We start from the raw sequence: 15,089 nt of genomic DNA, 5'->3' as shown, positions 1-15,089 counted from the left end.
GGTTTTTAAATTCGGCAATCTGAGAATAAGATCTATTAAGGAGGTACCAATATTTTTTGATTAAGGTGGACAATGTGATCAAAAAATATTGGTACGTCCTTAATAGATCTTACCCTCAGATTGCCGAATTTAAAAACCCTCCCCTTATCTGCAACAAAAGAGCACCTAACTTACGTGACAAATTAGTTAGGGCAGATATAGGGTCAACTAAAGTTTTGCCACGACAAACCTTTTTACAAAGTAAAAAGAATGGCACATACCCATGTCTGCATTGTGCCCAATGCAGCCATATTATTAAGGGTGATACTGTACAACATCCACATAGCGGCGAAAACATTAAAATTCGATCTTTCTACACATGTGAGTCCAAGAATGTCATCTATTCCATCAAGTGTCCATGCGGTCTCCTATACGTTGGAGAAACTACCCAGCGTTTGGGGGACCGCATTAACAGACACAAATCCACAATCCGTTGCAAAAACCTTTTGTTCCCCATCCCTTTCCACTTTGACAAAATGGGTCACAATATCTCACAACTGAGATTTCAAGTCATAGATCATGTTGATAAACCACGAAGGGGAGGTAACATCAAAAAACTCGTACTCAAAAAGGAAACATACTGGATACACCGCCTCAGTACTATTGAACCTAGGGGTCTTAATAGGGACTATGAAATTAGTCAAATTCTATAAAAATGTCATTGCATATATTGTTGTTTTTTTAACTGATTATGTCTCCTTTTTTAGAGACCACATTGATACTCCATCTTCTTGTCACTGCAAGCATAGAGCATGGTCAGAATGATTCCAAATGAATCTCTATATAGTCAAAGTACAGATCTTTTGCTTCCTCTTGATGACTATTGTGTATAATGCAATTTATGCTGCTCCCTTATTATTATTGTTTTACTTTTACTTACTTTGCCTATGTATGTATTATTTATTCTTCATTTTATGTAAGATGCAGTCTCCTCCCGGCTCTGTCGTCAGGTGTTTTCACCTATGAGCCGGAAGGGGAGGGCTTCCTCTCTGTATATATGTACACCTGTGAACCCTAACAGGTAGATCAGTTGACAAAGGCCACCTGGCCGAAATGCGTCCTGCGAGTCGTTATCTTGCATTACCTTGCATATGGATAAATAAACTACTATGATTCAGCATATCCAGTGAGTGCCGGGATTTCTTCTACCTACTATTTGCACCCTTGGTCCACGTGCACCACCACCTATACGAGTGCCGACTCTCTACTACTTTTAATTACACCCCACACTACTTAAACCCACTTCCCCTTCCTGTCCTCGCCGGATCTTGTTGCCCTAGTGCCCTGAGAAAGCGTTTTGTGTGTTCCCTAGCCTTTGTATCCAGACCCTTGCCATTGCCCCTGACTACGAACCGTTGCCGCCTGCCTTGACCTCTTGCTACGTCCGACCTTGCCTTCGCCTTGTCCTTGTGTACCACGCCTGTCTCAGCTGTCTGTGAGGTCGAGTCGCTATCAGGTGGAACAACCTGGGGGTTACCTGCCGCAGCAAGTCCATCCCGCTTTGCGGCGGGCTCTGGTGAAAACCAGTAACCCCTTAAATTCCGTTCCCCTGGTATGGCCCACGCAATCGCCTCACTGACACACAGTATCCACTCCCGTGTCCTCCCAGCACACCAGTCCGGATCCTGACAGATATCAATGCCGCTTAGGGTGTAGGGTCCTAGCATAGGTGGTTTTGTAGGGTATATGTTAGACCCATAGGCGCCTGCAAGTACCCCCCCCCCCCCCTCTCCCATCTTCCCCGTCCTATAGGGTTTCACTGGTAGCCCTTCAAAACCTATACCCTGCTTGGTCTGAACTGTCTATTGATATGAACTGTCTGTTGATATTCTGTATTTACCACCATGTGTTGCACCGGGTATGGGGACAGACTAACTTAGAGAGTCATTACTGTTTATATGCTTAGGAGCAGGCAGAATAAAGTAGCAGTACTGCACATACAACGGAAGAAAATAACAAGCAATAACAGTGATTCCTCATCAAAAAGTGGGGACATACAAATACCACTCAGAGTCTAGTTCCCCCATGTAATTTTAATATTATATTTGTATATGTGTTCACCTATTTGTATATGTGTTCAAGTATTTTAAGATTTTTGAAATAAATGTTACATTTTATATTTAGGGGGGGATCCCGAGTATTGGGAACTAGTCCCATCTGGTCTTAGGCTCAGATGGGAATTTGTGATTAATTAGCTTAACCCTGGGAAACCCTTTGGGATTCTTTGTGAGATAATCGGATTCAGGTCTAGGGAACAGGCAGGCCAGTCCATAGCATCAATGCCTTCCTCTTGCAGGAACTGCTGACACACTCCAGCCACATGAGGCATTGTCTTGCATTAGGAGGAACCGAGGGCCAACCGCACCAGCATATGGTCTCACAAGGGATCTGAGGATCTCATCTCGGTACCTAATAGCAGTCAGGCTATCTCTGGAAAGCACATGGAGGGCTGTGCAGCCCATCATAGAAATGCCACCCCACACCATTACTGACCCACCGCCAAACCGGTCATGATGGAGGATGTTGCCAGCAGAATTTTCTACACAGCGTCTCCAGACTTTTATCTGTGAAGAGCATAGGGCACCAGTGGCGAATTTGCCAATCTTGGTGTTCTCTGGCAAATGCCAAACGTCCTGCACGGTGTTGAGCTGTAAGCACAACCCCCACCTGTGGACGTCGGGCACTCATACCACCCTCATGGAGTCTGTTTTTGACCGTTTGAGTGGACACATGCACATTTATTTGTGACCTGCTGGAGGTCATTTTGCAGGGCTCCTCTTTGCACAAAGCTGGAGGTAGTGGTCCTGCTGCTGGGTTGTTGCCTTCCTATGGCCTCCTCCACGTCGCCTGATGTACTGGCCTGTCTCCTGGTAGCGCCTCCATGCTCTGGACACTATGCTGACAGACACAACAACCCTTCTTGTCACAGCTTGCATTGATGTGCCATCCTGGATGAGCTGCACTACCTGAGACACTTGTCTGGGTTGTAGACTCCGTCTCATGCTACCACTAGAGTGAAAGCACCACCAGCATTCAAAAGTGACCAAGACATCAGCCAGGAAGCATAGGAACTGAGAAGTGGTCTGTGGTCACCACCTGAAGAACCACTCCTTTACTGGGCAGTGTCTTGCTAATTGCCTATAATTTCCACCTGTTGTCTGTTTCATTTGGACAACAGCATGTGAAATTGATTGTCAATCAGTGTGAATTCGGGTAGAAAAACAGACATGGTGCACATCTACAATCTTGTATAATGATCTGATTGCTTCTCAGCATAATATCAAAAACTAACAGGTTGTTAGTATACATTTTTGATCAAAAAGTACAAGCCCACTCGCCATGTCAAGGCCACCTATCCAGAGTGGGTCCCTAACGTCCCTAGCATAAAATGGCGCAGCACCGGGCGGCCACCACCACCGCCGCGACGCCAATGCCCACAGGGGGGAACGACCCACCGGCAGAGCGGCCCCAATGCCACCCAAACCAGTCTATGGGCCGCACCCCCCCGCAGACACGGCGCCACGGCAGCATCGGACACCGCACAGCACCACACCAGTGTGAACAGGGATGTAATAGCTCACTTACCATGCTCTCCCAGTCAGACTGGGAGGCAGCTAGGAAAGAAATGGCCCATGTGCAGCTAACTACTGCTTATCTAGGGTTGGGCTGAGGGGGTGGGGAAGAGTGCAGCACATGTTAAAACAAAGAAAAAGGAGGGGATAGAAATCACAGTGTGAATTCGGGTAGAAAAACAGACATGGTGCACATCTACAATCTTGTATAATGATCTGATTGCTTCTCAGCCTAATATCAAAAACTAACAGGTTGTTAGTATACATTTTTGATCAAAAAGTACAAGCCCACTCGCCACGTCAAGGCCACCTATCCAGAGTGGGTCCCTAACGTCCCTAGCATAAAATGGCGCAGCACCGGGCGGCGACCACCACCGCCGCAACGCCAATGCTCACAGGGGGGAACGACCCACCGGCAGAGCGGCCCCAATGCCACCCAAACCAGTCTATGGGCCGCACCCCCCCCGCAGACACGGCAGCAACGGACACCGCACAGCACCACACCAGTGTGAACAGGGATGTAATAGCTCACTTACCATGCTCTCCCAGTCAGACTGGGAGGCAGCTAGGAAAGAAATGGCCCATGTGCAGCTAACTACTGCTTATATAGGGTTGGGCTGAGGGGGTGGGGAAGAGTGCAGCACATGTTAAAACAAAGAAAAAGGAGGGGATAGAAATCACAGTGTGAATTCGGGTAGAAAAACAGACATGGTGCACATCTACAATCTTGTATAATGATCTGATTGCTTCTCAGCATAATATCAAAAACTAACAGGTTGTTAGTATACATTTTTGATCAAAAAGTACAAGCCCACTCGCCACGTCAAGGCCACCTATCCAGAGTGGGTCCCTAACGTCCCTAGCATAAAATGGCGCAGCACCGGGCGGCGACCACCACTGCCGCAACGCCAATGCCCACAGGGGGGAACGACCCACCGGCAGAGCGGCCCCAATGCCACCCAAACCAGTCTATGGGCCGCACACCCCCGCAGACACGGCAGCAACGGACACCGCACAGCACCACACCAGTGTGAACAGGGATGTAATAGCTCACTTACCATGCTCTCCCAGTCAGACTGGGAGGCAGCTAGGAAAGAAATGGCCCATGTGCAGCTAACTACTGCTTATATAGGGTTGGGCTGAGGGGGTGGGGAAGAGTGCAGCACATGTTAAAACAAAGAAAAAGGAGGGGATAGAAATCACAGTGTGAATTCGGGTAGAAAAACAGACATGGTGCACATCTACAATCTTGTATAATGATCTGATTGCTTCTCAGCATAATATCAAAAACTAACAGGTTGTTAGTATACATTTTTGATCAAAAAGTACAAGCCCACTCGCCACGTCAAGGCCACTTGTCAATCAGTGTTGCTTCCTGAGTGGACAGTGTGATTTCACAGACGTATGATTGACTTGGAGTTACCTTGTGTTGTTTAAGTGCTCCCTTTATTTTTATTTTTTTGAGCAGGTTAATTGGAAGTACTCCGCCAAGTATCCCTCTGGCCCTGGGAACTTTCTTAACTTCAGTTTCTTAATTGTTTTGATCACTTCGTCTTCTGCAATGGGACTGGAGAGAGTCTCAGAGAAACTATCATCAACTGTAGGTAACCCACAACTCTGTAATTATTGTTGTATGTCCTGAATATTTTGTTTTTGAGTGGAAGCATCGTCTTTTAAATTATAAATTAAGCAGTAGTATTCGGCTATTTCATCTGCTATTTTTTTAGGGTGTGGTATTTTATTTTCTCTAAGACTGTGAAGTAGGTATGGTATTCGGCTTTTCTGTCTTAGACCTTTTGCTAATCTTGTAGTGAGTCTAGTGGGTTTATTTAAACCCACTTAAGGACCCAGGGCGTATGGGTATGCCCTGGCTCCTTGGTACTTAAGGACCTAGGGCGTACGCCTTGTACGCCTGTGGGAATTCCAGTCCCTGCCGGGCACTGGGCAGAGACCGGCCACCCCACCAATTGGTCGGTCTCACAACCAATAGCAGATCAGGGGGGGGGGGGGGGTAAAGTTTCTCGACTGTTGCCCCGGCCAGGTCACTTGCGATCGGCGGTGGGCGGCAAGGATATGCGGCTCACTGGTTCGCAATTCTACGGAAGCCGGTGAGTTGCTGCAATAGCAACATCTGGAGGACTACAGTTTGGAGACCACTATACAGTGGTCTCTAAACTGTGGCCCTCTAGATCTTGCAGTTTGCTGTATGGACATGCTGGGATTTGTAGTTTTGCAACATCTGGAGGGCCACAGTTTGGAGATCACTTTCTAAACTGTGGCCTTTTAAATCTTGCAAAACTACAACTCCAAGCATGCACAAAAAGCAAACGGCTGTCTCGCCATGCTGGAAGTTGTAGTTGCGTACCTCCAGCTGTTGTATAACTACATCTCCCATTATGCCATTCGGCAATCAGTACATGCTTGGAGCTGTAGTTTTGCCACAGCCGGAGGCACACTGGTTGGAAAATACTGAGTTTGGAAAACCTTCAGTTAGGTTCTGTTACCTAACTCAGTATTTTCCAACCAGTGTGCCTCCAGCTGTTGTAAAAGTTCAACTCCCAGCATGCATGGTCTGTCAGTGCATGCTGGGAGTTGTAGTTTTGCAACAGCTGGAGGTTTAGGGTCACATATGGGGTATCTCTGTTCTCGGGAGCAATTGCATTAAAAATTTTGGGTGGCTTTTACTCCTTTTACCCCTTATGAAAAGGAAAAGTTGGGGTCTACACCAGCCTGTTAGTGTAAAAAAAATTAAAAAAATTTACACTAACATGCTGGTGTTGCCCCATACTTTTTATTTTCACAAGAGGTAAAAGGAAACAAAGACCCCCCAAAATTTGTAAGGCAATTTCTCCTGAGTACGGAAATACCCCATATGTGGGCGTAAAATGCTCTGAGGTCACACAACAAGGCTCAGGAGTGAGAGCGCACGATGTACATTTGAGGCCTAAATTCGTGATTTGCACAGGGGTGGATGATTTTACAGCGGCTCTGACATAAACGCAAAAAAAAAAAATACTCACGTGTGACCCCATTTTGGAAAGTACACTTCTCACGGAACATAGCAAGGGTTATAGTGAGCCTTAAAACCCCACAGGTGTTTGACGAATTTAAAGATGGATGGGAAAATGAAAAAAAAATGTTTTTACTAAAATGCTGGTGTTACCCTACATTTGTCCTTTTTACAAGGGAAAATAGGAAATAAAGCCCTTTAAAATTTGTAAAACCATTTCTTCTGAGTAAGAACATACCCCATATGTGGATGTAAAGTGCTCTGCGGGCGAACTACAATGCTCACTACAGCGCCATTGGGCTTTTGGAGAGAAAATTTGTCCAGAATTGAAGGCCACTTGAGTTTACAAAGTCCCCATAGTGCCAGAACAATGGACCCCCCCCCCACGTGACCCCATTTTGAAAACGACACCCCTCACGTAATGTTTTAAGGGGTACAGTGAGCATTTATGCCACACAGGTGTCTGACAGATTTTTGCAACAGTTACATAGTTACATAGTTACATAGTTAGTACGGTCGAAAAAAGACATATGTCCATCAAGTTCAACCAGGGAATTAAGGGGTAGGGGTGTGGCGCGATATTGGGGAAGGGATGAGATTTTATATTTCTTCATAAGCATTAATCTTATTTTGTTCCAGGAATGTATCTAATCCTGTTTTAAAGCTGTTAATTGTTCCTGCTGTGACCAGTTCCTGAGGTAGACCGTTCCATAAATTCACAGTCCTCACGGTAAAGAAGGCGTGTCGCACCTTGAGACTAAACTTTTTCTTCTCCAGACGGAGGGAGTGCCCCCTCGTCCTTTGGGGGGGTTTAACCTGGAACAGTTTTTCTCCATATTTTTTGTATGGGCCATTAATATACTTATATACGTTTATCATATCCCCCCTTAAACGTCTCTTCTCAAGACTAAACAATTGTAACTCCTTTAATCGCTCCTCATAGCTAAAATGTTCCATGCCCCATATTAGTTTAGTCGCGCGTCTCTGCACCCTTTCCAACTCCGCAGTGTCCCTTTTATGGACTGGTGCCCAAAACTGAACAGCATATTCCAGGTGAGGCCGTACCAATGTTTTATAAAGGGGGAGTATTATGTCCCTGTCCCTTGAGTCCATGCCTCTTTTGATACATGACAATATCCTGCCGGCTTTGGAAGCAGCAGCCTGACATTTGCATGCCTGACATTTGCACAGCCCACTGTACCAAAGATCTGTCACACTCCAGAGGGGTGTAAATGCTCACTGCACTCCTTATTAAATTCTGTGAGGGGTGTAGTTTCCAAAATGGGGTCACATGTGGGGGGGGGTCCACTGTTCTGGTACCATGTGGGGCTTTGTAAACGCACAAGGCCCGTGACTTCTATTCCAACCAAATTCTCTCCACAAAAGCTCAGTGGTGCTCCTTCTCTTCTGAGCATTGTAGTGCATCAGCAGAGCCCTTGATGTCCACACATGGGGTATTTCCATACTCAGAAGAAATGGGGTTGCAAATTTTGGGGAGCATTTTCTCCTTTTACCCCTTGTAAAAATGTAAAATTTGGGAAAAAACAGCATTTTAGAAAAAAAAAAATCTGAGTATGCCATGTATTTTTTCTTTTCGTTTTGCTGTTCTGGCACCATAGGGGCTTCCTAAATGTGACATGCCCCCCAAAAACAATTTCAGCAAAATTCACCCTCCAAAATCCCATTGTCGCTCCTTCTCTTCTGAGCCCTTTAGTTCACCCCCAGAGCACTTGACAACACATATGAGATATTTCCTTACTCGGGAGAAATTGGGTTACAAGTTTTAGGGTGACTTCTCCCCTTATACCCCTAAAAATCAAAAACTGGGTCTACAAGAACATGCGAGTGTAAGAAATTTTGATTTTGAATTTTCTCCTTCACTTTGCTGCTATTCCTGTGAAACACCTAAAGGGTTAACACACTTACTGAATGTCATTTTAGTAACAAACAGATAAAGTTTATTATGAGGCATAAAAATGGCAATAAGTCGGAACAGGTCGGGATGCAACCTGACTCATAACTGAAATAAACAAAGTGGAAAAGTGGGCATACATCAAAATTGCGTATACATAACAAAGACACAAATAGCATTGAGAGTAAGGTCAGTGCGAGCATAATCAGTATAAAGTAAATGTGTATCTAAGATCAGGGCTATAAGTTGAGGACAGCCACGGAGACCAAAGGCGATCGAATCGGTCAACAGTATCATCACGTATAGCATTGAGTTTTTCAGATAACATAATAAAATTCACTCTGTCAACCACCCTATCCATGGACAATAAAGGAGACTTCCAGTTCCCCGCCACATGAATCCTGTCTGCCATAAGAACAAATTGTGCTAAGCGGAACAATTTGTGAGGCATTCGGGAAGGTTTAGTACTAAGGAGGCAAAAGGTGGGATGCAACGGGCATAGGAACCCAGTGATGTCTCTAAGGAAGGCAATCACCGAGGACCAAAATGACTTAACCACCGGCATGACCACCAAATATGATACATATTACCAATACATGAGCAGCCCCGAAAGCATAATGGCGAGGAACATACAATGCATAATGGCGGGAAACATACAATGCAATCTGGACGGAACATAGTAAGCCCTATGGAGAATTTTAAGGGATGTTTCCATGAGAGACACTTGCCCACTACCTCTGCTAAGGGAGTTACAACAGGAGTGCCATTTGGAAAGCGGTAAGGCCGTGCGGAAGTCCGCCTCCCATTGCAGCATAAACGGCAATTTAAGATCAGGTGGGGGGCATTAATGTAGCTATAAATGATGGACAGTAAACCTCTGCGGGTCGGGGAGTAAAACAGAAAACGTTCAAACCTAGAGAGGGCAGAGGTAGAATTAGATTGAGGCAGAGAGCATAGAAAGGAAAAGACCTGTTGCGTTCGGAGGCATTCCGAATCCGGAGGATGATATTGAGCACGGAAATCGTCCAGGGTCGGAAGGCCACCGCAGGCAAGGAAAGCATAGTAAGTAGTAAGTTTTTGGGATGACCACCAGGCAAAGTCAGAAATGGAGAATCCAGGTAGAAAGTCCGGGTTACCAAGTAGAGGGGTAAGGAGGAGGATTGCAGTCGGAAGCGAAACCGGACCAGCCACCACAGAGAGAGAGAGTATAAAGTAAGTAAGGCAGAGGAGGGGACATAGCGAGAGATGGGGTGTAGGGACCACATGAGAGCTGAGAAGGAGTAGGGACAAAGCAAATCAGATTCTAAGCATACCCAAGTCGGGGCCCCGGATGGAGCAAATAACCAAGCCATCTGAGCCAGCCTGGCCGAGTGGAAATATCTCAGGAAGTTGGGAACAGAGAGGCCACCGAAACTTTTATGATAATGCATGATTTTAGAAGGAATACGTGGGCGGTGCCGACGCCATATGAAGAGAAAAACATCAGATTGCAGTTTCCTGAGATCGGGCGCGGGCACCGGGATCGGCAGGGTTTGATAGTACAACAGTTTCGGCAGCAGTACCATCTTAACAGTGGCCACCCTACCGATCCAGGACAGATGAGGAACATCCCAAGAGCGCATGTCTGACCTGAGGGAACTATACAGTGGGGTGTAATTAGCTGAATACAGTTGGGAGATGGTGGGAGTCAGAAATAAGCCAAGATAGGAAAGGGTGGGTGTAGGGTCGGGAAAGTCGAAATTAAGACAGATCAGTTTTTGAGAGGAGCGAGGAACATTACAGAACAGGGTTTCGGATTTAGAGGTATTAACAGTCAGACCAGAGTAAGAGAAGTCAGAAAGGAGACGGAAAAGGTGTTAGGTAGAGAAGTGAGAGGTCGGGTGAGGGAAAGGAGAATATTGTCGGCGAATAAGCAGACTTTGTAATCTGTACCTCCGATCAGGGTTCCAGAGACGTCAGGAGAGGAGCAGATAAGGGTCGCCAGGGGCTCCATGGCCAATGCAAATAGGGCAGGGGACACCCCTGACGAGTCCTTCTGGAAATGCGTATAGGGCGAGGAGAGCAGGTAGGAAGTTTAAGATAAGCAGATTGTTGAGAATACAGTAAGCGGAGAAGATGGACAAAGGGGCCTCGAAAGCCAAAATGGGCAAGGACAGCATGCAAGTAAGGCTAGGATATACTATCAAAAGCTTTAGTGATGTCAAGTGGGGTGGAGGAGGTATTAGCCCATTGACTGACTCATTAAGGACTCGCCTAATATTATCAGATGCTTGCCTATCAGGTATAAAGCCAACCTGGTCGGCGTGTACCAGTCTAGGAAGAAACAAGTTAAGTCTATGTGCTAAAATAGAGGTAAGTATCTTAGTGTCAAGGTTAATGAGAGATATGGGACGATAGTTAGAGAGGACAGAGGGATCTTTACGGGGATTGGGAATGACAGTGATCAGGGCATCTAAGAATTCAGTACGGAGGGAGGGAGCAGAGAAAAGGTGGTTATAAAGGGAGACTAAGTGAGGCATGAGGATAGGAAGCGGACAGGCCATCAGGGCCTGGGGCCTTGCCCAACTTCAGAGCAGCAATAGTAGACGAGACTTCTTCAAAAGGAAATAGGTGCATTTAGGGAGTCCCTGTCATCCTGGGAAAGGGAGGGTAGCGAGATAGACTTAAGGTAAATAGATAGACGGGAGGGGAAGTGTGGCGGTCGGTCCGGGGCAGAGTAGAGAGAGGTAAAAAAGAATGGAAAGCAGAATAGATACGATCAGGATGGGAGGTGCGGGAGCCAGGGTGCAACCAAACGCTATGAACATAATTAAGACTTTGCTTCTGTCTAAGCATATTCGCCAACAGTCTGTCAGGCTTGTTAGCAAAGCGATAGTAAGTAGCTTTGGTCCAACGGACAGCTTTTTCCACCTTATGGGACAGAAACGTGTCCAGCTGCACCCTGACATCACGCAAGGCCCTCAATAGATAAGCAAAAGGGATGCTGCAGATGTGCCAAGGATAAACGTGCAAGTTTATTTTCCAGCATTGCTTGGTGGCAAGTGCATTTCCTCTTAAGGCCAGAGGCCAGAGAAACGAGTCGGCCTCTAATGTAGGCCTTGTGAGCGGCCCAGACCCAAATTGGGTCCGACGTCTGAGAGACATTGGTAGAAAAATATGACATAAGGTCAGCGATAAGAGATGACTTCACAATTGGATTAGTCAACATAGCTTCATTAAGCCTCCAACGAAACGGGGAGGTCGGGCCACCCACAAGGTCCAGTTCAGCAACAACCATATCATGGTCAGACCAAACAGATAATACATGTCGGGCATACAAGAGCTTAGGGAGGGTGGGAGAATTATCAAGAATCCAGTCGATACGAGAATAATGATGCTGCGAGGGGGAAAAAAAATGTATAACCCCGCGCAGAGCCATTATGTTCACGCCACACATCGGTCAGTTGCAGGTAATGAAAAGCAGAATGTATGGAATGTTGCTGTGAGCGGGGCCGATGCAGGGGGGTGGGGGAGGACCTATCTAAAGTCGTATTAAAGACAAAATTAAAGTCACCTGTCCAAATCAAAATCTCATAGGTAAGGGAGGAAATGCGCTGAGACATATTCAGAAAAAAGTAAATAGCATCAACATTAGGAGCATAAGAGTTGACAATACAGAGACGGTGACCATAGAGGTAACCCTGAAGAATAACATAGCGCCGTCTGCATCACAATGTGGTCAACTACAAGGAGTACATTATTAGCAATACATATAAGAACACCTCTACACTTGGATACAAAGGTAGATTTATACACTCTAGAGTACCCAGAATGCAAAAATCGGGGAAAGAGGAGGGCGTGAAATGAGTCTCTTGTAGGCATATGAAGTCCGGGTGGTGCTTCAGATAGTCCCTGAAAGCTTAGCTCCTCTTTGCTGGGGAATTAAATCCCCTGACATTATGTGACAGAATCTTACACATAGATAACAGAAAAAAGCAGGAGAGAGTGGAGGCACTGACAAACAATACAATAAGGAGAAGGCACAAAGGTAGAAATCGACATAGCCCACAAATAAACAGACAAGGAAAAGGGGAGAACAAGGGGAAGACAAAATGAATAAACAAAAAAAAACAAACACAAGGAACCAAATGGAAAGCCAGAATCAATAATAGAAAATAAAAGGAAAAAGGAGAGGCGCGCTCCTAGTGTGATACCGTTTGAGGCAGAAACGGGTACGTGCGAGTTAGATGCACCTTACCGTGGTTAGTTGTGCTGCGGGCACAACACCTTTGTAAGCCTTCAGATAGCAAGAAGCCGTTGGTATCCCTGGTCCGAGATCCAAGCGTACGGTGGCGTTAGGTAGGTGGCTGCCTCTGCATCCCTAACCGTGACTGGCAAGTCCGGTTCTAACGTATAGGAATAGGGAGAAAAATTGGGATGAGATCCGGCGCCTCCTTCGATGTAATAAAAATATAACAAAACTGCCTATATTTAAAAAAGGCTGTTTTATTGGAGGGTGCAACTTAAAAGTTTCGAACCCGAACCGGGTTCTTCGTCAGGCAATGGGATACAAAACATACAAGGCGCCAGTTTTAAATACACAGATCAGCTGAGTGCTACCGGGTCAGCGGGTCACGGTCAGCATGAAGGTTAAACATAGACATTTTATATTACAGTAAAAATGAATAAAATACAATAAAATTGAAACAAAATATATGATGCTGATATGTTATGAAATAGAACAAATACCTAGGAGAGTGTAACCTAGGTATTCGTTGTTTGACATAATGCTGCGGCTTCCCGGCATCATGTCACGTCCTCGGGAATCCGTGTCCCGTTTCTGAGATTCTGATTAGATGTGTGGACAGTATTTAAAATAATTTTCAAATCTTGCATAAGTGTGGTGTATTGATGTATGTTCTTTACAGCTTCGGGGTGTTATTAGTTTTTAACTTTTTTAGTTTTTAACTTGGCAGCGCTGGAGGGCTTTTTTGCGCATGATGGTTGTTATATCCATGGACCGGTATCCATAGCATACAGTTTCACCTCCGGGGACACGGATTCCCGAGGACGTGACATGATGCCGGGAAGCCGCAGCATTATGTCAAACAACGAATACCTAGGTTACACTCTCCTAGGTATTTGTTCTATTTCATAACATATCAGCATCATATATTTTGTTTCAATTTTATTGTATTTTATTCATTTTCACTGTAATATAAAATGTCTATGTTTAACCTTCATGCTGACCATGACCCGCTGACCCGGTAGCACTCAGCTGATCTGTGTATTTAAAACTGGCGCCTTGTATGTTTTTTATCCCATTGCCTGATGAAGAACCCGGTTCGGGTTCGAAACTTTTAAGTTGCACCCTCCAATAAAACAGCCTTTTTTAAATATAGGCAGTTTTGTTATATCTTTATTACATCGGAGGAGGCACCGGATCTCATCCCAATTTTTCTCCCTATTCCTAGAATCAATAATAGAGCAGACTGGCTTACTTCCAAACCCCCAGTCAGGGTATAGGGCACAATAGTCCGGTCAAGCCCAGCTTCAGCATAAGAAGGTGGCAATAAAGATGCCCATCAGCAGCAGAGAGATCCATATTGGGAAACACTCAGTGTCCCTGAGGAGTTGGTATGTCCACCGGAGCTTGGCGATGAGGAGGGGGGGGGATCTTGGACCAAAAACGGGCAGGCCTCACACCATTGCCGGGTGGTGCAGAAGGTTCTCTTTATTGAGGGCCTCCAGCGCCTCTGACAGCGAGCGGACAGTATAGGAATGTCCATTCACCTGGAAGGCCAGGTAAAAGGGGAACCCCCAGTGATATCTTATATTGTCCCGGGTGAGGGCCAAGGTAAAAGGGCGGAGCTGGTGCCTCCATTCAAGGGTGGAAGGAGCTAGGTCAGCATACAGTTTCACCTCCGGAGGCATCTCCGGGAGGGTAGATAGATTACGTGCGGCAAACAAAATCTGATCTCTCACCTCAGAGTAGTATAGTTTAACCACAATGTCCCGCGGCAGGTCAGGAGATCGGGGCCGGGCCAAGGCCCTATGAACCCGGTCCATGCGCAACAGCTCAGGCTCCAGTTGAGGCATAAGGGCCTGAAACAAAGAGCCCACTACCGACTTAAGGTTAGTTTCACCCTGCGGGAGACCTCTGATGCGGATGATCGCACGACGCGAACAATTCTCCAGATCTTCTAATTTAAGCTCCAGAGCATCCAGCTTAACAGCATGCGAACCGATATCCTTGCGGTCCGCCTCTGCCTCGTCTGCCAGGTCGTCCAGCTTAGACTTGTTCTCTGACACACGCTGACCCAAGTCATGGATCTGAGTGGTAAAATCTGTGACAGCCTTCTGAAGTTCTGCTCGGAATAACCGCTGAATGCTCTGGAACATGTCTGCTGTAGTCATGGCCGACAAGCCCGCTCCATCCTCATCATCAGACGCCAGCTCAGAGTGTTGCGGGGAGGCCGGCGCTATGTTGGGCCCGGGGGATGCTCTGAAGAAGTCTGGGATGGACTGAGAAAGACCAGCGGAAAGCTTCTTATTACGCTTCCTTGCGCAGCGGGAC

Source organism: Hyla sarda, chromosome 4 (genome assembly GCF_029499605.1).
Source record: "Hyla sarda isolate aHylSar1 chromosome 4, aHylSar1.hap1, whole genome shotgun sequence".
Taxonomy (NCBI): Eukaryota; Metazoa; Chordata; class Amphibia; order Anura; family Hylidae; genus Hyla; species Hyla sarda.
The sequence above is the reverse complement of the archived record's forward strand: the minus strand, read 5'-3'. Positions refer to the sequence as shown.